Source organism: Felis catus, chromosome B2 (genome assembly GCF_018350175.1).
Source record: "Felis catus isolate Fca126 chromosome B2, F.catus_Fca126_mat1.0, whole genome shotgun sequence".
In the NCBI taxonomy this organism is placed as follows: domain Eukaryota; kingdom Metazoa; phylum Chordata; class Mammalia; order Carnivora; family Felidae; genus Felis; species Felis catus.
The window spans coordinates 117,647,100-117,672,631 of record NC_058372.1 but is presented as its reverse complement, the minus strand read 5'-3'; the positions used below and the strand labels follow the sequence as shown (position 1 = coordinate 117,672,631).

Sequence of the window (25,532 nt, the reverse complement as noted above, 5' to 3'; positions counted from 1 at the left end):
ATTCAGATTTTTAAAAAATGAGGGATATGATAGCCTGGCTCTCAGTGTCCTACTTTGAGCCAAGGCCCTGAGCCCGGCTTCAGAAAACCATAAACTATTCCTATAAATCCTAAGACCTTCAAAAAATTCAAACAGACACAGAATTGTAGTTTCCCTCTGAGACCTGTCCAGCTACTCAGTTATTTATAGATGTCAAGAACAAGGTATATAATTTTCTGTTTAAATCCAACATGTGGTAGACATCTTATAAACATCTGATGAATAAAGGCATGAAAGAATAAGTGAATGCATGAATAACATAGTCGATCAGATGTTTTTCAATTGCAAGTTTCTGAAAACTGAATATAAATGGGGCATTAACAATTATTGTACCTGGAAGCATAAGCGTCAAGCTGTACTCCAGTATAGTTTTACTTTCCTTAGCCCCCCATGAATTATTTCAGATTCCCTCTGGCTCCTTTACAGGTATGCCACCCAAATATGACTTTAGACAGCTCTGGGGTTATATCCTTAGAACTTAAAAAAAAATTTTTTTAATGTATATTCATTTTTGAGAGACAAAGAGAGACAGAATGAGCAGGGGGGGGGGGGTGGCAAAGAGAGAGGGAGACATAGAATCCGAAGCAGGCTCCAGGCTCCGAGCTGTCAGCACGGAGCCCGATGCGGGGCTCGAACTCACAAACAGATCATGACCTGAGCCCAAGTCGGATGCTCAACCGACTGAGCCACCCAGGTACCCCATCCTTAGAACTTTTAATTCAAAGTAAAAGAACTTTGCTTCACCACCCGTCTGGGAATTCCAGGTAAATATCTAACTGGACCACCATGAGCCCTAGCCCATCCTTGTAGCCAGCATGTGTGGGCACTGTGACCGACAGCCCCTCCAAACCCCATGGACCTGGGAAGAATCCCCCAGGGGAAGGGAGTGGGAGATGCAAATTCCAAGAGAAGTAAGGAGGGAGACACTCTAGGCAGACAAAGCCAACACTTCTCTAGAGAGAGGCATTATTAATAATGAAAATGGCAACATTGCTAATAACTGTGATTTATTATATACAGGTGCCATCTAAGCCTTTCACACTGTTTATCTCAAAGCCATTCTACAGGTACTAAGGATCAGAGCCATTAAGTGACCCAACCAAGAGCAAAGTAAATGACTGACAAGGAAGAGGCTAAGACTTGATGGACTATAATGGAAAAGGGACAAATGCATTGAGGTGATTTAAACTTAGACCTGCCCACTGATAACATGCTTGACTTTTTTTTTTTTCTCAAAAAAAGGTAAGAAAGTCATCCCTGAACAAAATTTAGAACTATGTTGCTAACATACATCTTTTAATTTACAAATTTATGCATTCACTGTGACTCTGGGCAACCAGACATTCTAGCTTCTCATGTGACTTGATTCTTTTTAAGTTAAGGTGATTCATTAATCAAATAACTGAACGTCTTCGTTTTTATGGTTTTAAAAAAAATGTAAGTAAACTAGGGGCACCTGGGTGGCTCAGTCGGTTAAGCATCTGACTTTGGCTCAGGTCAGGATCTCACAGTTTGTGAGTTCGAGCCCTGCATCCTCACTGACAGTTCCAAGCCTGCTTGGGATTCTCTCTCTCTCTCTCTCTCTCTCTCTCTCTCTCTCTCTCTCTGCCTCTCCCCCACTCACTCAGTCTCTCTGTCTCAAAAAAAAAAAACTTTAAAAAGATCTTTAAAAAAATAAGCAAACTAATTTTTGTTCAAGCAAATCCAAAAATTAAGAAAAACCACTTAGCCAGGCATGTGTCCTCGTTTTGGGTTTGGGAAACAATGACAGTATATGACTTCCATTTAAAAAATGATGTGTACAGGGCCACTCATAGAAAGGTAGTATACACAGTGATTCAGAGCATGGAGTCTAGGGCCAGACCCTGGTGGGAATCCAGGCTCCTAATGCTGTCTTTTATTTTTTTTACTTTTCTTTAATGTTTATTTATTTCTGAGACAGAGAGAAACAACGCATGAGTAGGGGAGGGATAGAGAGAGAGAGGGGGGGACACAGAATCCGAAGCAAGCTCCAGGCTCTGAGCTGTCAGCACAGAGCCCCACGCGGGGCTCGAACTCACAAACCGTGAGATCGTGACCGGAGCCAAAGCCAGACGCTCAACCGACTGAGCCACCCAGGCGTCCCATCCTAATACTGTTTTATTAGCTGTGTGAGCTTGGGCAGATTACCTAATTCCAGTGTCTTGCTCTCCTCATATGTGGAATGGAGGTAATGCTAGGTCGTCTCTTAGAGGGTTGCCGTGTGGATTACGATGCTTTAGTCGTAAAGGGGTTAGAGCAATGCTTGGATAAGTAAATGGCAGCTCTTAATTTTATTAGTGCCCTGATTGCCTTTGTGTAGGTACTTTTTGCAGGCCCTTCATCGTTGTTTTGCTTCTGTTTTGGTCTTTATCAAAGATCCACATCAGAGAGGAAATAGAAATGCTGTCCTCATTGCGGAGGCTGCGTTTATTCCTCGATTCACAGTGTCGGGGAGATCATTTCATGGGTCTGGGTTGCTGAGGAATTGAGTGTCCATGCATATATCAACTAATTGACTCTTTTGTATTCCACAGTGTTGAACTCTGCAGCGAGAAGATGAAAAGATGCCTTACGGCAAGGAGATTGCAAGTCTCAGGAGTTGGAGAAAGGAGGAGGCTGAGTCTTTAGGCCAGAGCTTTTACTGCATCAGAGAGAAATGAGGCGCAACTGACAAATGACCTCTCTTATATCAAGAACCCCAAACGCCGAAGTCAAATAACGGAAAAGGCCCCCGTCAACCTACAACAAATTTCAAAGCTGGCAGATTGAATTTAAACTTTGCAATAATTTATGTTAATCACTTGAGAATATGGATGTCTAAATAATGAAAACTTGCTATTTAATGCATCTGTGTTTGCTTTTCAGTTACTTACTAAGAAGATAAAGGCCAGTTCTTTCTTCAGGGTTGTCCTCCTGGGTTAGCTGAAAGTCCGCTGAGATCAGAGACTCAGAAGAGGAAACGAGTAGCAGTAATGAAGCAACACATATTTCGTCCTGTGTGCTGGCAGCCCTTTCAGTTTGTCAGTTTGACTAATGTGAAGCAGATGCAGGCAGTTAACTATATCAAGATGTGCCTCGGCACCAGGGGCAGCGGAGGTGATGTTGCAACTCCGGTCAGAGAGCTAGGATCTTGCTCCAGCAAGTATTGAGGTATGCAGCTTATGTTTCCACTGGTCTTAGTTTCAGTGGGTTGATTTCCTTATGGTCCCAGAACTTGGAGGTGGAAGCATGATCATCCTATGAACTTGTGCTTTATTGGCTTTAAAAAAAAATCGTGAACGTAAAAGCCAGGAAAAAATAATTTTGCATTTTGATAAAGAAGAAAATCTAAAGCATCGTTTGCTTGAAAAATTTTTCCCCTGGAGGTGACTGTTTGTGTTTATAAATATTCACTCAAGTCCATTCTGACAACTGGCCCATGTGAAGAAGATGCCAAAACACAAATACGCCTTTAAATTTTTTACACGCTTTTCTTTTCTTTCTTTTTTTTTTTTTAACCTGGCTTGGGCCCCACCTCTTTCCCCACTCCTGAAAAATAGAGTTCATCCAGCATTCCAAATGTTTATGGCACTGAACTGAGGGCTTGGGTGGAGGTAAATGAAGGAAGGGAAATTTCTTCTGCTTGTGGAGTTTACAACCTAAGGTTGAAAAAGCTTAGTTTCTAGAAGAAACCACTGCTCAAGATGGCAGTCAAAAGAATTTTAGAAGCTATTCAGGAGGGGTCAGTGTAACTTAGCATTTATCCTACAGTTTTCTGGAAGTGTTCCAGTGATAAAATTTTAGATTTAAAAAGTAATGTAAGTATCATGTTGGACTGTGTTTGCATTTTTATAAGCTTATAACTGATTTTTTTCCCTGTACCATTTCAAACATTAAAAATGATGATTTAGGCTTCTGATGGGTTAAAAATATATTCTGACTGGTGTTCACCCCTGAATTCCACCACGTGCTCTTATATGAATAATACCATCTCACCCCAAATTGAGGCATGGAAAATTTGCAATTCCCTCAAAGGATTGTAAATGAGCCTGTTGTCTAGCTGCCAAAGTAAATTAACAAGATTTAAATTTTTCCATAATATCTATTAGAAATTCCAATGACTAGTAATTAAAGCAGTCCTTGCTCTCTTGTGACACATGCAGCGTGACAAAACAGTCCTAATATGTCACCTCTCTGCCTCTGTCTGTTTTATTTTGCCTAGTTGGGCACCAGGTGGCTTATTCTGTAGGGTGTGTTGCAGTCTATTAAATTCTAAATGTAAAATGGAAATAAAACTCAATAAATATTTTATGGTATGGGTGAGTATGTATTCCTCAAAGCCATTCTAAACCCTTGAGTTTTATATGAGCAGCATTTTCTATAATAAAATATTTTGTTATCATTATAGAAAAATATTTTAAATGCACAAGAGGGAAAGACTATCCATAATCCATCACCCGGAGATAATCGCTGTTAATACTATTTTTGTGTATCTGGGCCCAGATATTTTGTTATATATTCAGAAATAATTGTGATCATATGGCATATAAATTATATAAATTGATTTTAAAGTGTCTTTTTCTGGTTATAAAAGTAACACTTTGAGCATTGGAAAAATAAAGAAGATAAAAGTAATCTAGAATCCCACCCAGGGATAACCACTATCAATATTTCATTTCTAATTACAATCTTTTTTCTTTGCATATTTGCATATATTTAGAGGTACACAATAGTGATTCTTTTGGCATAATGAGCAGAAAAATATTGTAAGGCTTTGTGGATAATGCTATGCAGAGGGGCCAGTGACAGATAATATATTTATCTTTCATAGAAAAACTTAGTAAATCAGGTCATTAAAAATGAAATTTAAAGAAATAAAAAATAAGTTTTCAGGTTACTTGACTAAGAAACTGGTTCCTACTGTTTTCCAGGAAACCGACTGTGTATGTTGAAGGCAGAGGAGACAGAAGAAAATCCTGGTTTGGGGGCTTCTCCCTGTCCAGTGTCATAACTGCATGAAAGAATTTAGCCACTGTTGGCAACAGCTGGAACCGGGCTTCATCAGGTAGTCTTTTAAATGATCATTAAGTATAGCAAGCGAGGGGCGCCTGGGTGGCTCAGTCAGTTAAACCACAGACTCTTGATTTGGGCTCAGGTCATGGTCTCACAGTTCCTGGGGTCGAGCCCTGTGTTGGCCTCTGTGCTGATAGGATTCTCTCTGCTTGGGATTCTCTTTCTCCCACTCTCTCTGCCCCTTCCTCTCTCTCTCTCAAAATAAATAATTAAATATTAAAAAATATATATATAGCAAGTGAAGGATTTCAACTGAACCCTGGGGTGAAGGATGGGGCTCAAGAAGCACATTTTCTGGAATTATGGGAAACAGACAAACTCAGAAGCAGAAGAGAAATATTTGAGAAGGTCTAACTCTGTGAAAACTTGTCACCAGGCTATTGAATGCTTCTGACAATACATATTCTCTTTCATATAGTTGGACTATTATTGAGTTTTGAAATTTTTGATTTATCCTGGTTGGAGTATTCTGTTAAGTATTTTTTTTTTCCAAGAGAGGTATATGTATAGACTTTCTAGGCATTTTCATACTTGAGAATGTCTTTATCGATATTCCTGGGTCATAATCCTTTCCTTGTAAATTCCATAGTCATTTCTCCAATGTCTTTTGCCAATTGGTATTTCTGGGGAGACCTCTTAAGTCACCTTTTTTTGGATGTATTTGTAAACAATTGGTAATTCCTTCTTGATCTCTTGTCAATTTTGTTTCCTCTTTATTTTCCAATCTTAGTCCATTAAACTTTCCTTTGTATTCTGATATTGAAACTAAGGAACTGGCATGACTTTAAATCCCAAAGCATCCATTAGGGGGTCATATACAAGGAGACTATAGGTGCAACAAGAATATAATCCATTGGCCCATAAGACACATGGGTTCTCACATCCAGATGCAATATCCTCCCCAACCCTCAACTGAACACCTTCAGTATGCCGTTTCAGAGATAGGCATTGCTTACGACAGTTCTGGACCATGATGAAACTGAAGCTCAAGTGCCTCAGTTAGTCTTTTTGACTGAATATTTTATCTACTGATTGCTAGAATTCATGCCAAGTTTGAGAGGAGTATTTTGCAGTGAAGTCCTGACTTACCGGGGAAGGAGGAACACCTGGTTTGGAATCTATCACTGTCTAAAAGGAATTCTTGAACATTATAAGTCAAGCAGCAGCAGAATGTATAGGGTGAATGCTGAGGATCACAAACAATTTGGTCTAATTTAACATGGTGGTAATTGAATTTTCTAGTCAGGATGTAACACTGTCACTTAATTGATTTAGCATGTATCTCAGTAGACTCTCTTCATCTTCACACAGAAGTTATTTTCACAATTTCAGAAGAAAGCCTTTAATTGTGCCATTACCACTTTTAATATAGCTATTTTCTTATCAGGAACTCAAAAGTAATCCTTGAGACATATCTCATTTTTATGTTCCCAATAACTATTATCCTCTAATTTTACAAAAATCTCTTTCTCCCTTTCCTTTGCAATCTGGGAGAACTCCGGTTAGCTTTCTGTATCACTGGTTCACTTTTCTGCTGTGTGCATTCTGCTTTTTACTGCCAGAAAGGCACATTTCAATTCCATCTTAGGCAGCTAAGACAAAAATACCAGGGCCTCGGTGGCTTATAAACAATGGAAATTTATTGTTCACGGTTCTGGAGGCTGTAAGTCTGAGATCAGGTGCAGCATGGTTGGATGAGGGCCTCCCTCTGGGTCACTCACTTCTTACTGTGTCCTCACAAAGCAGATGGAGTAAGGGAGCTCTGCTAGATCCATATAAGGGCACTAATCCCATCTGTAAGGGTTCCACCTTTATGACCTAAGCATCTCCCAATGCCCCACCTCTTCACACATCATCTTTGGAGGTTAGGATTTCAACTTAGGAATTTTGTGTCGGGTGGACACAAACATTCAGACCAAAGCATTCTAATTATGATTTTGTTTCCTTATTGGTATTTATTATCTTAGCCAACTTCTTTTTCATTTACTTCTTATTTTCTTTTATCCTTAGCTGGTTTTCTATGACTGTTGGCTGCTTTTTCACTGAGACAGTGTGTTCTTGCTATCTACTGAGTAAGGATGTCAAAACAATTTGGAAGATGTTTGGTTTGTGCATTATACATTTTTAAAAGTTTAATAATCTTTTGCCTAAATTCCTAGTAGAGCTATTGCTAGTTCATAGGGTAGTTCTATTTTTCCTTTTTTGAAGAACCTCCACACTGTTTTCCAGAGCGGCTGTGCCAGTTTGCATTCCCACCAACAGTGCAAGAGGGTTCCCATTTCTCCACATCCTTGCCAACATCTGTTGTTTCCTGAGTTGTTAATTGTAGCCACCCTACCTGTGTGAGGCAGTATCTCAGTGTGGTTTTGATTTGTATTTCCCTGATGATGAGTGACGTTGAGCATCATTTCATGTGTCTGTTGGCCATCTGGATGCCTTCTTTGGAAAAGTATTCATTCATGCCTTCTGCCCATTTCTTCAGTGGATTATTTGTTTTTTGGATGTTGAGTTTGGGAAGTTCTTTATAGATTTTGGATACTAACCCTTTTTCTGATATATCATTTGCAAACATCTTCTCCCATTCCATCGGTTGCCTTTTAGTTTTGTTGATTGTTTCCTTTGCAGTACAAAAGCTTTTTATCTTGATGAGGTTCCAATAGTTCATTTTTGCTTTTATTTCCCTTGCCTTTGGAGATGCGTTGAGCAAGAAATTGCTGCAGCTGAGGTCAAAGAGATTATTGCCTGTTTTCTCCTTTTGGGTTTTCATGGTTTCCTGAACTACCCTACAACCCAGCAATAGTGCTACTAGGAATTTATATAAAGGGTACAGGAGTGCTGATTCATAGGGGCACATGTACCCCAATGTTTACAGCAGCGCCTTTAACAATAACCAAATTATGGAAACAGCCCAAATGTGCACCAACTGATGAATGGATAAAGAAGTGGTTTATATATACAATGGAATACTACTTGGCAATGAGAAAGAATGAAATCTTACCATTTTCAGCAACATGTATGGAACTAGAAGATATTATGCTAAGTGAAATAAGTCAGTCAGAGAAAGACAGATATCATATGTTTTCACTCATATCTGGAACTTGAGAAACTTAATGGAGGACCATGAGGGAAGGGAAGAGGAAAAAAATAGTTTCAAACAGAGAGGGAGGCAAATCATAAGAGTCTCTTGAATGTGGAGAACAAACTGAAGGTTGATGGGGGTGCAGGGGAGGAGGGAAATGGGTGATGGGCACTGAGGAGAGCACTTGTTGGGATGAGCACTGGGTGTTGTATGTAAGCAATGAATCATGGGAATCTTTTCCCCAAACCAAGAGCACACTGTATATACTCTATGTTAGCTAACTTGACAATAAATTATAAAAAAAAAAGTTTAATCTTACTCTGAATCTTGAGAAAGAAAGCTCCATACAGGCTCTTAAATTCATTGTTGAGACAAGAGAACTCTAGATTCAGTGTCTGTCTGTCTGCAGCCAGGCTGTGGATGCCCTGGATGTGATTCATGGTCATATGGATGTGGGTGGCACTAGCCTCTTAGACCCACAGCTGGGGGCCAAGTCCACATGTGCATCTGCCAAACCAGTCTCCAAGCTGTAGCACATTCATGTAGTGCTAGGGTGGCTCTGTGATATGGAGACGGGATTTTTTCCCCTGACCCTACTTCCTTTCAACTTGATACTCTGAGCAAATAAAATACAAGTAAATGTGAGATACAGTAATGCCAAACTTTCTGTTTGTGTCTAAACAACAGCACTTGTGGAAATTACCCCTCCCAGTGCTAAGCCACCTCCCCCTGCTTTATATCCTCTTGAATCTAGGAGTTGCAGCTTCTGGAAGGATGTAGAAGTAAGGGTGTGGACAGCCCACCCGCTTCCACTGCCTCCCCATGGGCTGCAGATGTGGCGGCTTCCTTTAGAAGCTGGTGTCTGTGGGGTGCTGCTCATCTCAGAACTGTGGCTTAATAAAATATTGAATCTTCTCCCCTGTCCGTGCAGATGTCTATTTTGGTAATCCTTCTAATATGAAATGGCTGAACTTTTCCAACATTAAAAATAGGTAAATGCCACGGGTGAAATGCAATTTGAAGTTGGCGATATGGCTACTGAGTCTTTGAGCTCTTGTTATTCCTGTGATGTGTCTTTTGGGTGATAATCTGGTGTCAAGGAAATTTGTAATAATTACTCGATGATTTGAAACAAGATTCATTACTAGTATGTTCACGTTGCATTTGTAGACGTTACAGAATGGCATAATTTTTCATATACTAAGGCCATGACTTGATGCTAAAGGTCATAGTAAAAATACTTTAACATCATAGAAATTGCAGTTTGTAGAGGATGTGAAGCAAGGAAAATCTTATGCATATTGCCAGGGATTATAAACTCTGCTGATAATTCTTATTGTGTCCCAGACCCAATATTTGACTCCAATATTTCAGGGAGCTTAGAAAGCTGAAAACAGAAAGATAACACATTAAGTATACAATGGTTCTGCTTCTGTTGATAACTCACATTGCCATGGGTGAGATGTGGTTTCTGTTTAATTGTAATGACTGTGACAGCAACTGTAACAGTTAACACTCAAATGCAGTATTTGTTCAGCCATTTTTAAGTTCTTGTCCTAAAAAATTTCATCTTTTAGTTGAAAGCTTCTGCACTGATTTTTGCTTTCAAAAAGAATTTTCTCAAACAATTTTTTTGCCAGCTATTTTAAAGACATTAAAAATACCTTTTCTGTATTTTTAAGAAAGAGCTCAACCCATTCGGCACTCTGAATAGAGCTCATGTTTAAATTAGTAATTAAAGAAAACTGATTTGCATTAACCTTGGGGGTAGTCACTGTACTTAAGTGGAACCCCATAACAATTGCACATCTTTTTGTATATTTTCATTTATGAATGCATGGTGTTACTGTTCATGCACAATCCAGTTTTGCATGTATAACTTGCATGTGCCAATTTATAAAAGGGACGAGGGCAAGAAGAGAGTAAGGGATAATCTGTCACTGTCACCATCCCTGCATTCAAGTACCGAAGGGCTGGTTGATTCTTATTCCCTCACCACCTGCGTGCTTCTTCAAAGAACTGAAAAGAGTAGATTTGCAGAAAGCTCCTAGCTGGATGTGTAGCCCAAGGAACTGTTTGTGATCATGCCTGTGATTGTGTGATTCCAGGATGAGAGCCACACACATTTGCCCTGCACTCAGACCTCATTTCATCTTTTTATCCCTGAACTCTTATGGCCCTCATGGTCTACCCCACTCTGCTGGATTCCTTATTACATATTGCTTTACATTATTATTTAACATTTCTGTGTGTTAAAATTTTGTCTTTTCCACCAAATTATCAGTTTCTTGAGGTCAGGGGCAACATCTTATAAACACTTTGCATATTGTTTCTCATATATTAGGCTTTAAAAAAAACAGTTGTTGAGTTAAACGGAACTGAACGCAGTTGACTATGTATAAAAATATTCCTGCATACTCTGGGAATCAGAATATTCAAGTACTCAGGCCTCCTGGGTACGTCAGTCGGTTGAGTGTCCGATCCTTGGTTTTGGCTCAGGTCATGAAATGACCTTGCGTTGTGAGATTGAGCCCCACATTGGGCTGAGTGTGGAGCCTGTGTGAGGTTCTCTCTTTCCCTCTCCTTCTGCCCCTCTCGCCTGCTCGAGCATGCATGAATGCTCTGTCTCAAAAAAAAAATTCAAATTCGTTATGTTTTCTGGCTAAATGCATTTAAGTCAAGAAATTATTTTCCTTCAAGCTTCATTAACTTTCCTGATAGTAACATATATCTGAAGAGTTCTTAATGAAGGGAAAAAACATATGCTATGATGTTAATCAGGGTACAAAATTGAATCTACCGTATCATTTCAACTAGTATGGGAGAAGGGTAGAAGCATCTATCTTTGGATGCTTATATGAATTTTCCTCTTTTTTGGCTTTTCTGAATCTTAAAATCTTTTATGTTTCAAAACATTTACTTTTGTAATCAGAAGCAAATTCAAGAGGAGGAAAAAAAAATCTTCCCAGGCCGTGTGTGTATGTGTTTGTGGATATGTAGGTAAGTATGTGTGTGAGACAGAGATTCAGAATTTTCCTCTTTAAGGTAAAAAAAAGGATTAAAAATAAAAATCTCTAAATAAAGGTGAATCGTGGTTGACTGCTGTTTTACCAAAACGCGTATAGTAGTAATTTGATGTAAAAAAGTCATTTTGTTCAACACTTTGTTAACCAGAACTCTAGCTGTATGTTTATCATATGCATATCTCCTTCTACATTTGTAACATTCTCTTCAATCTCTATTTTACTGTGCAGCAAGCTTCAACTTATAGGACAAATGAAGAGATGTATTCTAGTGAATCAAATATCAGAGTTAAAGAGATAATAGCTATGTCCAGTTGGCACAATGCTAGAAACTGATATATTTTTATTGTTTGTGTTCATATTGATGAGGAATCACTCAAAACAATTAAATGTCTACACCTAAATAATCAGTATTATTTAGCCTCTTTTTTTCCTCCCCTTCAGAAGCAGAATGGGATAGTTGAAGAATTATAAAGTGATAATACTAGAAATTGATGGCAACAAAACCATTCTGAGCACCTAACTTGTACTGTGCTGGGCACCACGGGGAGAGAGCTAAACAGGTCCTGGGCTCTGCTCTTGGGAGCTTGTCTATGGGGAGATGGACAGGGACACATGGTTACAAATGTGCTCAGTGCTCTAACCCAGAGTGTCACTGTTAGCTGAGAAGCGCCATCTTGTCTTCCGTTATGTATGTGCAAGGTCACTTTTACTGGACATCTTGGATATTAACCCCTTATTGGATATATCATTTGCAAATATCTTCTCTCTGCCTTTTCATTTGGTTGATGGTATCTGTCATTGGTGCAAAGCTTTTGATGTTAGTGTAGTCCCAATAGTTTAATTTTGTTTTGTTTCCCTTACCTGAGGAGACATATCCATAAGTAGGTTGCTAAGGCAGATATCCAAGAGATTACTACCTATATATTCTTTTAGGAGTTTTATGGTTTTAGGTCTCATCTTCAGATCTGTAATGTTCTCTGTCTGGTTTTATATTAAGGCCCAATCCCTGGAGTTGTGGTCAGGTTTAGATCCTGGTCCTGCCTCTTACCAGTTGCATGAACTTGGGCAAGTCATGGAATCTGGTTAAGACTGCTGCTTCATCTGTGAGGGCTGGAGTGAACATCAGCTGAGATCATTCACATGAAGTTCCTGGCCCCAGACTTGGCCAGGGCTCAGTACTACAGGAATGTCGCTGTTGGGTCTCAGTCACAACTCAAGTATGAAGGAAATATCAGTTTTTCATTTTCCATGTCTCAATTTCTGACTCTAGGCCGCCATTTCCCTGGGAGCCCCCCCCCCCCCCGGTTGACAAATAAATAAAATAAGTAGTTTTCACTTCTGTTCTCAAAAATATATTTTTCTTGAGAACAAAGAAGTGGCAGTCACTGGGGAAAGCATGTCACTGCTCTTGTCAGCTTGGCTCTTTTGGGTCTAGAGCCTCTCTTAGCTTCCTCTGCCACACCAGAGGGAATCTATGCCCCATCTTCCAGGTAAACCATAGCCAGACCTCTCCCTAACATCTCACGGCCTATGAGGTGGGTCAGAAAGCTTGGTGCAGCTCGGTCAGCTTGGTGACCTCCCCAGAGCCTTCCCTTTTCTTTCTTCTGTATTAGCCTTGTAATATTTGGTTTGTACCCACAGATAATGCTCCTCCTTTTTAGTGTCTATAGATACTTTGTCATTCTGAGGGATTAGATTTGTAGGCCAGTCCTGCTTTTCCCAATGCCGCATAAGTCCCTAGGGGCAATGAGGGGTCAGCCAGCTACCCACTGAACAATGGAAAGAGAGCAGGGAACATACAAGAGAACAGAAACAAATGCATTTCTTAAAGTATTATCTAGCCACAGTAGATTTGGTAAAAGCATCAGAAGGGTAATACTAGTTAACACTTTACACAGCTCTGATGTGGTGATTTATAAAATTATGCCCATAGATTCTTTAATACTTCTACTTTTGAGAAGCAGAACTTGATTTCCTTCCCCTTGCATACTCTCTCTCTCTCCTCTGGATCACTTGCTTTGGAGAAAGCCAGCTTCCGTGTTGTGAGCTGTCCTGTGAAGTCCACTGGCAAGGAACTGAGGGAGGCTCCTGGCCAACAGCCGTGAGGTCTGTCAGTAGTGATAGGAGTGATCTTAGAAGCGGATTCTTCAGCACCATTTGAACCGGGCAGTGATGGCAGCCCTGTCTGACTGCAATCTCTTGAAAGATCACCCAATTACATACATATATAAAACAAGTTGCAACTATAGGGTGACAATTTAAGTACTACACAGTTTTAACATATTTATTTATTTATTTTAGGAGTGAGAGAGAGAGAGAGAGAGAGAGAGAGAATGAGCAGGGGAAGGGCAGGGAGGGAGGGAGAGATTAAATCCAAGGCAGGCCCCATGCTCAGCACAGAGCCCGACACGGGGCTCAATCCCATGACTGTGAGACCATGACCTGAACTGAAATCAAGAGTCGAACACGTAACCAACTGAGCCACCCAGGCACCCCGAGTTTTCAGGGATGAGATTCATTTCATAATAGAAAAGTTGTTTCCATCTCAGTTGTATGGAAGAGGCCATGTTCATGGCAGCATGTTGAAAACTCACAGTATGAAAAGAAGTTTAAACGGAAGGGAAGAGCAGGTTGGACATTTTGCTCTTCTGTAGAACAGACTGAAATGAGCTGCCTGAATTGCTCTGCCCAGAACCAACAATAGTGTGTGTGTGGAGTGTAAGGAGCCCTACCCATTAAAATGGCATCTGTCTACAGTTGTACTATTATAGTCCTGGTCTAGAGTTACTAAATTTGTTTTTTCTCTCTACTCTTGTGTTTATAATCTAAATCATAATTGCTAGAACTTTGAAGCAATTTAAACGACGCTTTGTTAGAAAAATTACCCATAAAAGTGTGATTTACAGAGGAACCTACTGGTGTAAGCAGCCACAATTATCTCTGTTGTCATAGTAACAGAGTTTGAGCTTAACCCAGTGTGTTAAAGTAATGGAGTACTAGAGAAATGTTGGCGATATTGGAATACATAAAGACACACATACTACCGTTGACATGAGTAACCTTGATATGAAACTTGTAATAAGCATTTTAAATTGCAAACGCCATTTTGTTTTGAAAACAAGCACTCTCACTTGATCCAAAAATTACTGAAAATTTATATGAGGTCTCTTGTATCCTAAGAAAGGCTTCATTTCTGCTTTTTCTAGGAGAAGTTAGGCATGGGCAATAATTTCCAAAGGTTATGTTTGATGTTTGCCCTGATTTCTTCTTCGGCATCAGGAATATTGTTAAGGAAATAAATTTAGGACTATGGTTCTATTAAAGATCATGGAGGGGCACCTGGGTGGCTCAGTCGGTTAAGCATCCGACTTTGGCTCAGGTTATGATCTCACAGTCTGTGAGTTTGAGCCCTGCATCTTGCTGTGTGCTGACAGCTCGGAGCCTGGAGCCTGCTTCGGATTCTGTGTCTGCCTCTCTCTCTGGCCCCCCCCCCATTTTCTGTCTCTCTCTCAAAAATAAACATTAAAAAAATTAAAAAAAATTTTTTTTAAACGATCATGGAACAAAATAGAAATGAGATCATTATTTTGGCAAATAAATAAAATAAATAGTTTTCACTTCTGTTCTCTAAAATATGCTACATGTCAGAAGACTTGGAACCTTGGCAGAGTCAGTCCAGATGATGTTACGCATATTCTCTTGTTCAGGGTTTATTAGTGATGGTGCCATGTAGAAGCCCCTTCTAAAGTTGTTCTCACAGAGACCTTAAAATAACCACTTCAGAGTAAAAATATTGCCTTTGTGACAACCTTACTATCCTTTTCGCATGGAATATGGAGTAGGAATAGGGTGAGCCTGGGCCAAACATTTAAGTTTGAAAATTGTAATGTTCTCTTATTTACAGGTGTTCGCAAAAAAAAAAAAAAAAAAAAAATGCAACTGAGCAAATTAGAAGATCTCATCCCAGTGGCTTTATTCAAGGATTAATGAATTAGCCAGCATCCCACCTTGCAAGTAGAAGGAAGCTCTGAAAAACCACATCTAAAATAGAAGGCTTTTGTATCCAGAACCAGGCAGGACCAGGAAGTTATTAGCAAAAGAAAAGAAAAGATTGTTTGAGGCCAGGTCACCTTCCCTTGGGGAGAAGGGCAAGGGGTCTCCTCTGGCAGCAGACCTCACTAGTGCCCATCAGGAAATTCCTGGTCTAAAATTCCGCTCCCGGGAGAGGCTGAAACTGCCTTAGATTAGGTACTAAGTCTTGCTGGGGCTTAACGTAAGTGACTCCATTTGGGGTCTGTTTCTTTTTAACAATTGTCATTGTAATTGAAGGGCGTTATGATAGGCCACCCTCAGGTATGCCACTTTGGCATAGGAGTTATTTTGAGCTGAAGTCACTTGAGATTCAACAGATGCAGAAAGATGCCATCCCAGAACTTCCCTCATTTGACTGAAAGCAGAGACACCTGAGAAATGACGACTGCCATAAATCTCCTCTCCAAGGAAAGTTTTATGGCCATGAAGAGGGAAAGTTGGCACCGAGATGGATCTGTGTAACAAACTTTGCCAAGGTCGTCCTTATCTTCCATTGATTTTCCACATATATTTATCTTTCAGTTTGTAGCCACTGGACACCTAAAATCCCTTTTCCTCTGTCTTGCCACGTCTCCATAGTTTATTGCTCTTTGTTAAAAATGGTATATAAACTCTCAGACCTACTTCTTTGGGTCTTCACTTCTTCTCTAGGAAGAACTCCACGTCCTGTAAAAATTAACATCGAGTAAAATTTCTACGCCCCTTCATCTGTTAATCTGTCTTTTGTCAGTTTAATTTGCAGGGCCCCCATTCACAAACCTAAGAGGGTATATGGAAAAGTTTTACTTTTCCCCTACATGATAGTAAGCCATACCCCCCAGATTTTCCACTTTCTGGAGCATTTGACTGTAGGGACTGGGATACGGGTTAGTCATTTTGGACCTCAAAAGTCTGGGGATTGCAGTACAGAAAGATTTTTCTGAGTGAAAAAAAGGAAAGGGAAAAACAGAGGTAAAGGGAGAGACATTGGGAAAGACAGAGGCCCAGTTTGACCTCTGTCAGGGGAGAGGTCAAACTTGACAGGGGAAAGACAGAGGCCCCACCCCCTTCCCATCCTAGTGTTTTGGGCTTCACTTGAGGGGAATGTGGGTGAGTTATTTTCTGAGTTGTGTTAGTTAGAAAACGACTTGTCTTGTTATTCTTCTTTTAGGCCTTTCCATTCCTGAGATAACAAGAAGAAACATGTCATTGTGAAGAGAGATCCCTCCTGACCCCAAATCCCTGATGAATCTCCGCAGGCCCTGGCTGTGTGGTCTCTCCTAGGGCAGACTTAGAAGGAAGTCCCAGGTGGCTTCTGCTGGGTTCTCCCATCCCTCTACTCTTTTCTTTTCTTTTTTAATATGAAATTTATTGTCAAATTGGTTTCCATACAACACCCAGTGCTCCTCCCAACAGGTTCCCTCCTCAATGCCCATCACCCACCCCCCCTCCCTCCCATCCCCCATCAACCCTCAGTTTATTCTCAGTTTTTAAAAGTCTCTTATGGTTTGGCTCCCTCCCTCTCTAACTTTTTTTTTTTTTTCCTTCCCTTCCCCTGTGGTCTTCTGTTAAGTTCCTCAGGATCCACTAAGAGTGAAAACATATGGTGTCTGTCTTTCTCTTTATGACTTATTTCACTCAGCATAATACCTTCCAGTTCCATCCACGTGGCTGCAAATGGCACGAGGTCATTCTTTCTCATTGCCACATAGTATTCCATTGTGTATATAAACCACAGTTTCTTTATCCATTCATCAGCTGGTGGCCATTTGGGCTCTTCCCATAATTTGGCTATTGTTTAAAGTGCTGCTAGAAACATTGGGGTACAAGTGCCCCTATGCATCAGCACTCCTGTATCCCTTGGGTAAATTCCTAGCAGTGCTGTTGCTGGATATAGGGTAGCCTGGGTGGCTCAGTCAGTTAAGCCTCTACTCTCTTTCAAAAAGGACGTTAGCACACATCTACGTTTATTCCCATTGATTTAGAATTCAAATATAATCTGCCCCTTAAATCCCATCATGTACAAAACAGGAGTTTCCTGATTGCTCTCTTCAGGGTGATTTCTTTATTAACATCAGCAGCAAGAAGGGCAGTAGCAAAGGCAGCAACACCATCACCAACCATGAGCCCAACTGTCATTGAATGAATGTCCATTAAGTGCCAAATATTTCCCTAGACATTTTATAGACACTCATCTGACACAATTCTCTCAAGGATCCCATGGAATAGTCATTATTACCCTAATTTTTTAGATAAGATATCCAGGCCTGATGAGACCAAAAGCATCAACCCACTTCTCTGTTTTCTAAATTTATCTTATAAATTGGTTCTCTTATCATTCACATGGGATTCAAAGCCCCTGGAGATGTTATTCAGTTTTGAAATGTACTTAGCGTTGAACTGCTTCACAGCACTGAAGACAGTATTTTGCCCATAGATATTCAAAAGCCTTTTGCTGATTGGTTGTTGTCCTTTGCACGGGAACATAGTTTACATAGCCTTATTACTTCTGTAGTTGATGCGCCATCTATCTTTTTTTTTTTTTAATTTTTTTTTTCAACGTTTTTTATTTCTTTTTGGGACAGAGAGAGACAGAGCATGAGCGGGGGAGGGGCAGAGAGAGAGGGAGACACAGAATCCGAAACAGGCTGCAGGCTCTGAGCCATCAGCCCAGAGCCGACGCGGGGCTCGAACTCACGGACTGCGAGATCGTGACCTGGCTGAAGTCGGACGCTTAACCGACTGCGCCACCCAGGCGCCCCATGCGGCATCTATCTTAAGCAAAATTTCCTCTTGAGCTACATTAAGTTGTAATAGTTAATGCTGGTTACAGAATTTTGGTGGTGGGTGGGAGAGTCTTTAAAAATATCTATAAGATTTCATTTATTCCTAGCAATAGTAGATCTTAAAACCATGGTCTAAGGGCGCCTGGGTGGCTCAGTTGATTAAGACTCTGATTCGGCTCAGGTCATGATCTCGCAGGTCGTGAGTTTGAGCCCCACGTTGGTCTCTGTGCTGACAGCTCAGAGCCTGGAGCCTGCTTCTGATTCTGTGCCTCTCTGTCTCTGCCTCTCCCCTGCTTGCACTGTCTCTGTCTCTGTCTCTGTCTCTCTCTCTCTCTCTCACAAATAAACATTAAAAAAAAAACCAAAAAACAAAACAAAAACGTAGTCTAGTGTCTCTTTTGATTGTGAAGTCTTAATATTGTAATTTGTAGGTTTTTAGTACACCTTTACAAAAGCACACTATGAAGAGAGATAGGACATGTTAGAAGGAAAACTAGTACAAAGTAGATGCTTGGACTTTCTTGAATTTCAGAGGCAAATAGTTTAAAAAACTGTCTTCCCGTTTCATATATTAGAGTTCAGAGTTCTGGTTCCAAAGTTCAGAATATTTGCATTTATTCAGATGCTGCAAGAAAAAAGGAGCTAGACACCTCATAACCAGGTCCTGATGATTTGAGGGCTCCGTTGCAATCATTCGGGTATCTCTATTACTTATAAGGCTTTTGAAGTAGCAGAAATTGCCCCAGCCATCGAGTAGCTACTTCTCTTGAAATTGGCAGACTGTCACTCAGGCAAGGCCACCTGATCAAAAGTTCAGACTCAAAATCTTCAGTCAGAATATTTATTGTATTTTAGGAACCCATTTCCTCTCCAGCTTTACCAAAATGACTTAACATGTGAACCTTAAACTTTGACTAAACAGATGGTTTTTAAGTCATGTTTTCGTTTGAAGGTACAGGAAGGTCGTAATAAACAGGCACAAAAAGGTCAGTATCTCATCTTGCCTAATATGATATGGAAATTTTGGGGTTTTTTTGGCTGATCGAATAGCTACTTGCTACTTGAATAGAATCTGGCAGCTCATGAGTAAATGAAAATATATAGGAATGTGATCTAAAACGGTGTTGCCAAAAAATACAAAAGTAACTGTTTTTGGCATGATTGCAATTACACTTTCTTAGACTCTTTGTCCAAATTGTTTAGATGCATTGGTTGATAGATGGGTGTCAAGTGTCAATACAAACCTTTAAACATAAACGTAACACTTGTTCTTAAACAGCACATTTTTTTTTGTCCTTAACAATGCACTTCTTTTATGACAGCTTCTGCCTTCTCTATAGATTTTTCTCTAAAAAATGAGGTATTACCAACATTCTTAACTGAGCTGAAACCAATATTTCCTTGAAAAAAAAAAGCAATGATGGATAACCAATACATAATGAAACTGAGAAAATGTGAAAGGGGTTTACTGTTGTAATCACATATAGTTGACAATGCAATGTGTCATGACTGAGCTGCAAGTAACCTCCACAGCAGTGGAAATCTGCTTGTGGGAACGACCATAACTCCCCTTCTTGTACAGGACCCACCCTGGCTCTATGCGGGGCTTGCTGAATAAAGGAAAAGGGAGCCTAGGAGATGCTACACTTATTCTGGGGCCATAATCCAGAGTCCCAGGTACGATGGTTTATATGCTTTTTGGTTGGTGGTGGTGCCTCTGCTCTAGGCTTTCGGTAGCTGGGGCAAGGCAGAAAGTAACAGAACATAAGGCAGAGTTGTGCATGCCCTTCTGTAATGAGAGTCGTCCATTTTCAATAAGGGGCAAAAACGTTGCACTTGGAGCTATTGCAGACCGCGCTATGGGGGTCAGAAAGGACTATTCTACAGCTGATTATGTCTAAATAGTTCCTCCAGTAGAGCACCATTTCTTCAGTGATTGATTTTCCATAATGCTGGGGACACAAAGATAAGAATGATCCAGTTACTACCATACAGAGAATTCACTTCCTCTAAACCACCTATCGAGGCCAGCTTACTCCATATCATTGATTCTAGGGCTGTCCCCTTAGGTATAGTGGCAAAGTACCTAGTGGTTTAAAGGGATGTGGTGAAACTCTAAACTCTCTGTAGGGGAAGGAAATTGATTTATGAACACTTTTCCCTCTATTCCCTCCCCTCTATAATCTTTCTGATTATAAGGAGAGTAATCTAAAGGGTAAGATTCCACCATCAGCTCCCCCCTCCTGCTTCCCATGACCTTCAAACACCAGTTTAAAATTTTACCAACTGAAAATCACTTAAGTTGACACTTGGGTAATCACTTAGGTTTGGGACTTGGGTAGCTATTCATATATCTCCTTAGGTAGTTTGCAAATATCATTTACACACATCTTTCTATGTCATTGTACCATTCAATATCTGATATAAAGGTAAAAAATGCAAGTCGAATGACACCTGTTATGGGATATCTATCTCAAGAAATGCAAGGTGAATGAATGAATGAACAAGTGATGTAAGTCAATACGATTAAATTCTTTACTTCTACCACCTCGCTGAGATTCAGGAATGTAACTTGGAGTTTTCAGTGGTGGGGAGTGTAGAAAAAATGGCAATTTGATGTAATGGCAGGAGGGTCGGAGGGCAGCCAGCAGCTGTATAACCCTCAGTGGGCTCCAAGAGACAGGGAACACTTTGCTCTGGAAGGGAAAAAGTCATGGACGAGTATCAGGGACGAAAGACTTTGCCCAGAGGCAGCTTTGCCCTATTCAGCCTTGCCTTATCTCACTAGTCATCTCTGCCCAACCCCTCAAAGCCACAGTCCGGTTTACATTCCGAATATTGAGGAGGTGGGATCAAAGCAGCAGAGAACGAAAGTGGCTTTATTGAGAAACACCATACATGCTTAAGGCAGGGACAGCTTGTACTAGAAGTGGAAGGTGTGTTCACAGGAATTCTTTAACACTTGCTTGATCATGTGCCCAACTGATCAGCAACTTTAGTCTTAAGTAGGGTTCGAACAAAATACACAGTCTGGAGATGCTTATTAGCTTGCATGACTCATAGAAAAAGTGAGATTCTTCATCAGCAAGCATGCAGGCACTCTTAAATCCAAGGGCTCATCTCCATAGCTGGCAATGGAGGCCATCTCAGGAGAGGAGACTTTTGTTGCTAGGTCTTGATGCGGGCTGGCTGTGTATGAGGACCCAGAGGGGAGGTCCCACAGGACAAGCCAAGAGGGTCCTTGACTTCATGCAGGATAGAAGTCAAATGTGAGCTGAGAGGAAGTGAGAGCAGAGTTTATTAAAGATACAGAGTGTAGATACAGACGGAGCATCTGGGAAATTCAGAAAGTAAAGAGGAGTGTGTCTCTTTCTTTGCTTGGGGCCTGGGGTTTCGAGGATGGTGGTCCGGTGCAGCGGCTTCTCAGTAAGCCAGGAACACACACACGTGTTTAGGTGTTTTCTAGAAGCCCTGGAGCCAGGGGTCTTGATGAGTCAGTGGCCTTGGAAAACTTGCATGGTGACCCCTCAGTCACTCCTTAGATGTTATCTGTTGTGCTGGAACACTCCAAAGAAATCATTAAATCCTTGGCTTTTACAAGGACATATATTACCTGTTCTGTAAGGCGTGTGTAATACAGGGGTGTGGGTACTATTAATAGAAGCCAGAGAAAAAGCAAAAAAGTAGATTTTCATGGGATCCCTTTAGTTTCTCTGTTTCAGTCTGGTACAAGAGAAGTTTGGAACTCCCTCGTTTATTAAACCTGGAGAATTAGATCTCACTCACATTTAGGAATCCAGCAAATTCTGTCACTTAAAAAGTATGGAAATAAAAGCCACAATTAATCGGTTTACAGAATGAGGATTGAAAATAACAATGTCTTCAATTTATTTTGTTCCTTTAGCAGTTTCTAACTGGGCAAATAGTTTAACACCATGGATCTCAATTTCTTCATCAAAAGAAAATACTCAGAATTCTATATATTAAGCTTCCATGGTTGATTAATAGCACAGCCAAGGTTAGAAACTAGGTCTCTCTCTTTCTAAATGCAGTCTCTTTCCTTGACCTATAGTTCAAGGCCACAAGAAGGAAGGAGACAATAATAGCATAGCTATTAAAAAGGGCAACAGAGAAAGAGATACTATTGAATCATCATAGTAAGTGTAAGGATAGAAGAAAATCACGAAGCAAAGTCCATTAAAAGTTGGAATTTTCAATATTTAACATTTTACAAGGTAAAGAAGAGTGTGAAATTAGTAAAGAATTTTGGTGGAAGCAGGTGATGGTCAATTTGTGGCTTTAATGCCATTCCAAGGTCCAGAGGCAGAAAACTAAGGCTTCAGAAGGCCTTGGAGAAATTTAAAATTTTTATTATATCTTAAAATAGAAGGAGCTCTTTATTATTATTTTAAGGAAGGACAAATTACAGAATAAAGGCTAGAAGCATTTATTAGGATCAAAAAGCAAGTGAGTAAAAAAAATTAACTAGGTCATCACTAGTCAGTTTATCTGCATTCCATCTTCTGGTAAGCATAATTACAGTTGTGATAAAATTCTAAAGATTTAAAGAGCAAGAAAATTATGCAACTGCTTTCTGAATTACTGTTTTAATACAGTGGACTTTCCCCCTGGCAAACAATTGTGATTTTCTTCTGAAGGTCTTTATCTCCCTCTGAATCTGCATGTTGGAGGATGTGTGAAATTAACAAATGCTCTCTGAGAAAGTTACAGATAGAAAATGCAACACCACAGATCCATTATTCCTTCCCTTGTTGTTGAATGAATTCAGCACCATGCACCGAGAATGGGACTGACTACATCATTTGTGGGGCCCAGTGCAATATGAAGATTCAGGAGATGTCAGGGTTGGTTATATCCAGTTGAGGGTCACCTACACTTAGCTGGCATTGAAACTGTAGGTCCGTAATGAGATCAGCCTGAAAGAGGGTGAGGATGAAGAGGAGAAGCCAGCAGAGAGTCCCTATGCCAACAATTGGAATTTGAGCCTGGTAAAGAAAAGGAGCCAGCAAAGGAACCCCCCGGAAGAGAAGTTAGTGAGGCAAGATGGGAATAAAATGTGCAGGTGGGGCAGTCACAGAAGCCACGAGAATGAAGCGCTCTTAGAGATGGGCGTGGTCCCAGGTATGGACTCCTGCTGAGAGGCATGCACAGATAACCACAGGTGAGGGACTCTTGGATTAGCAAGGCCGCTGCTACCGGTGACCTTGATGAGAGTGGTTTGGGTGGAAGAAAGGGATTGAACCCTAACTGGAGTAGAATGAGAAGTGATATAAGGCAGGGAAATGGGATGAAACCTGGGTTCCTCAAGGATGGAGGTTTTTTTTAAGATGGGAAGAGCCAGAGCAGACAAAACTGTTACGGAGAATGGAGTTGTGGGTCTTTGCTAGAAGACTGTCCACAGGTTTACATTGGTATGAGTTGAAACATAGTTGATATACAGTATTAGTTTTAGGTGTAGAACAGTGATTCAACATTGATATACACGTGGAGTGATCACCTGGATAAATCTAGCTACCATCTGTCACCATACAAAGTTGTTATATTATTATTAACTGTATTCCTTATGCTGTACATTGTGTCTTATTTCTTTTATAACTGGAAGTTTTTCCTTTTAATCTCCTTCCTGTGTTTTGCCCATCTCCCCCCTCCCCTCTGGCAACCCCCAGATTGTTCTATCTATGAGTCTATTTTGATTTTTAGATTCCACATAGACATGAAATCATAAGGTATTTGTCTTTCTCTGTCTGGCTTATTTCACATAACACCCTCTAGGTATCCAATGGGGACTCTTCTGACCTGGTAATTATAGGGGCACAAGCCACTCTGCCTCGAATACATCTCACATTATTGTGTTTTCAAAATGTGGATCTAACCATTTGACTTCTTTCCTTAAACTTTTTAATGATTTTCTGTTTTCCTCAATATAAATTCCAACCCTCTTGTCATTTGCTTCCGTTCCTTTCTATAAACTTCAGGCACACTCCACTGCTCTTGGGTGCTCTCTTGTTGTTGGCCTTTGGTAATGATATTTCCTCTACTCGTTGGCTAACCCTTATGCATCTTTTAGACTCAATTTATTAATTTTTTTTAATTAATTTTTTTTTTGAGAGAAAGAGAGCAAGCACTAGTTGGGGAGGGGCAGAGAGAGATGGGGACATAGACTTCGAAGTGGGCTCTACACTGACAGCAGAGAGCCTGATGCAGGGCTCGAACTCACAAACCACCAGATCATGACCTGAGCCGAAGTGAGCCACTTAACTGACTCAGCCAAACAGGTGCCCCTAGATCTCAATTTAAAAGCTACTTTCTCTGGGAGGTCTTTCTAATCCTTTGACTAGATTATATTTTTTACACATTATTTTAACTGCTCGTTTATTTAGTTACTTTTTTCACTAGGATACAAGCCCAAAGAAGGCAAATACTGTTCCGTATTTATGGAGTATTTCCAGGGCCTACCACACAGTGTTTCACACATAAAAGACACCCCTCTTTCCCAAATTTTTGGTGTCAGTGAGTCAATCCGAATGGATAAAAAGAGTATGCAGCAGGGGAGGGGGTCAGGCAGCCATTTGTTTGGTGGTGGAGGGGAGATGTCTATTTTGGCGGTCTAAGCAAAGGCTTTGGAGGATTTCCTGCTTTTAAATTCTGGTTTTACCAGTTATTAGCTCTGTGACCTTGGGCAACTCACTAAACCATTCTGTGCCCATCTCCTTTTCTATAAAGTAGGGATAATAATAACAGCTATTTTACAAAGTTGTAACAATTAAATGAGTTTAGACATGTGAAGTACTTTGAACCATTGGTAATCATTATTGTTTTATTTACATTTCCCCATCAAAATAATCATCCATAGTTTTTACAAATAAATAAACCATAAACACTCACAAAACCTTAGATTTATGTAGACTTAGACTATAGAAAATTTTTTTAATCTTTATTTTTGAGAGAGAGACAGAGGGTGAGTAGGGGAGGAGCAGAGAGAGAGGGAGACAGAATCTGAGGCAGGCTCCAGGCTCTGAGCTGTCAGCACAGGGCCTGAAGCGGGCCTGAACCCATGAACCATGAGATCATGACCTGAGCCAAAGCTGAATGCTCAACTGACTGAGCCACCCAGGCACCCCAGAATATAGAAATTCTTAATAGAAAAGAATTTAAAAACCATATTTGCAAGGCTTATCTATGAGAGAAGATTAACCTGAAATGGTTAAGGTTGTGATTTTTTCACTGATGTAATTACTATGAATTTAGAGTATAAAAAGCATATTTATATGTTATATTCAGAAAACTAGCTGAGAAAGATTTAAAAAACTGATCTTCTTTCATATTTGTTCACCAGAATCACTCCACAGCTACTGGATTAATGTCAGTTTCTCTCTTCTCACTTATTGAGCCCTGGCACTCAGGGGAAATTGGGAAGAAAAAACTTCCAGCAGCTAT

At 40.3% G+C, this 25,532-nt stretch overlaps 1 long non-coding RNA gene across 1 annotated transcript; it reads left to right on the top strand.

Moving 5' to 3' along the window:
• The first annotated feature begins 689 nt into the window (after nucleotides 1–689).
• Nucleotides 690–5,140, top strand: LOC123385718. The gene is made up of 3 exons (XR_006598681.1): nucleotides 690–1,281; nucleotides 2,595–3,210; nucleotides 4,971–5,140. It is a non-coding gene; the product is annotated as an uncharacterized LOC123385718 (long non-coding RNA).
• Nucleotides 5,141–25,532: the final 20,392 nt, after the last annotated feature.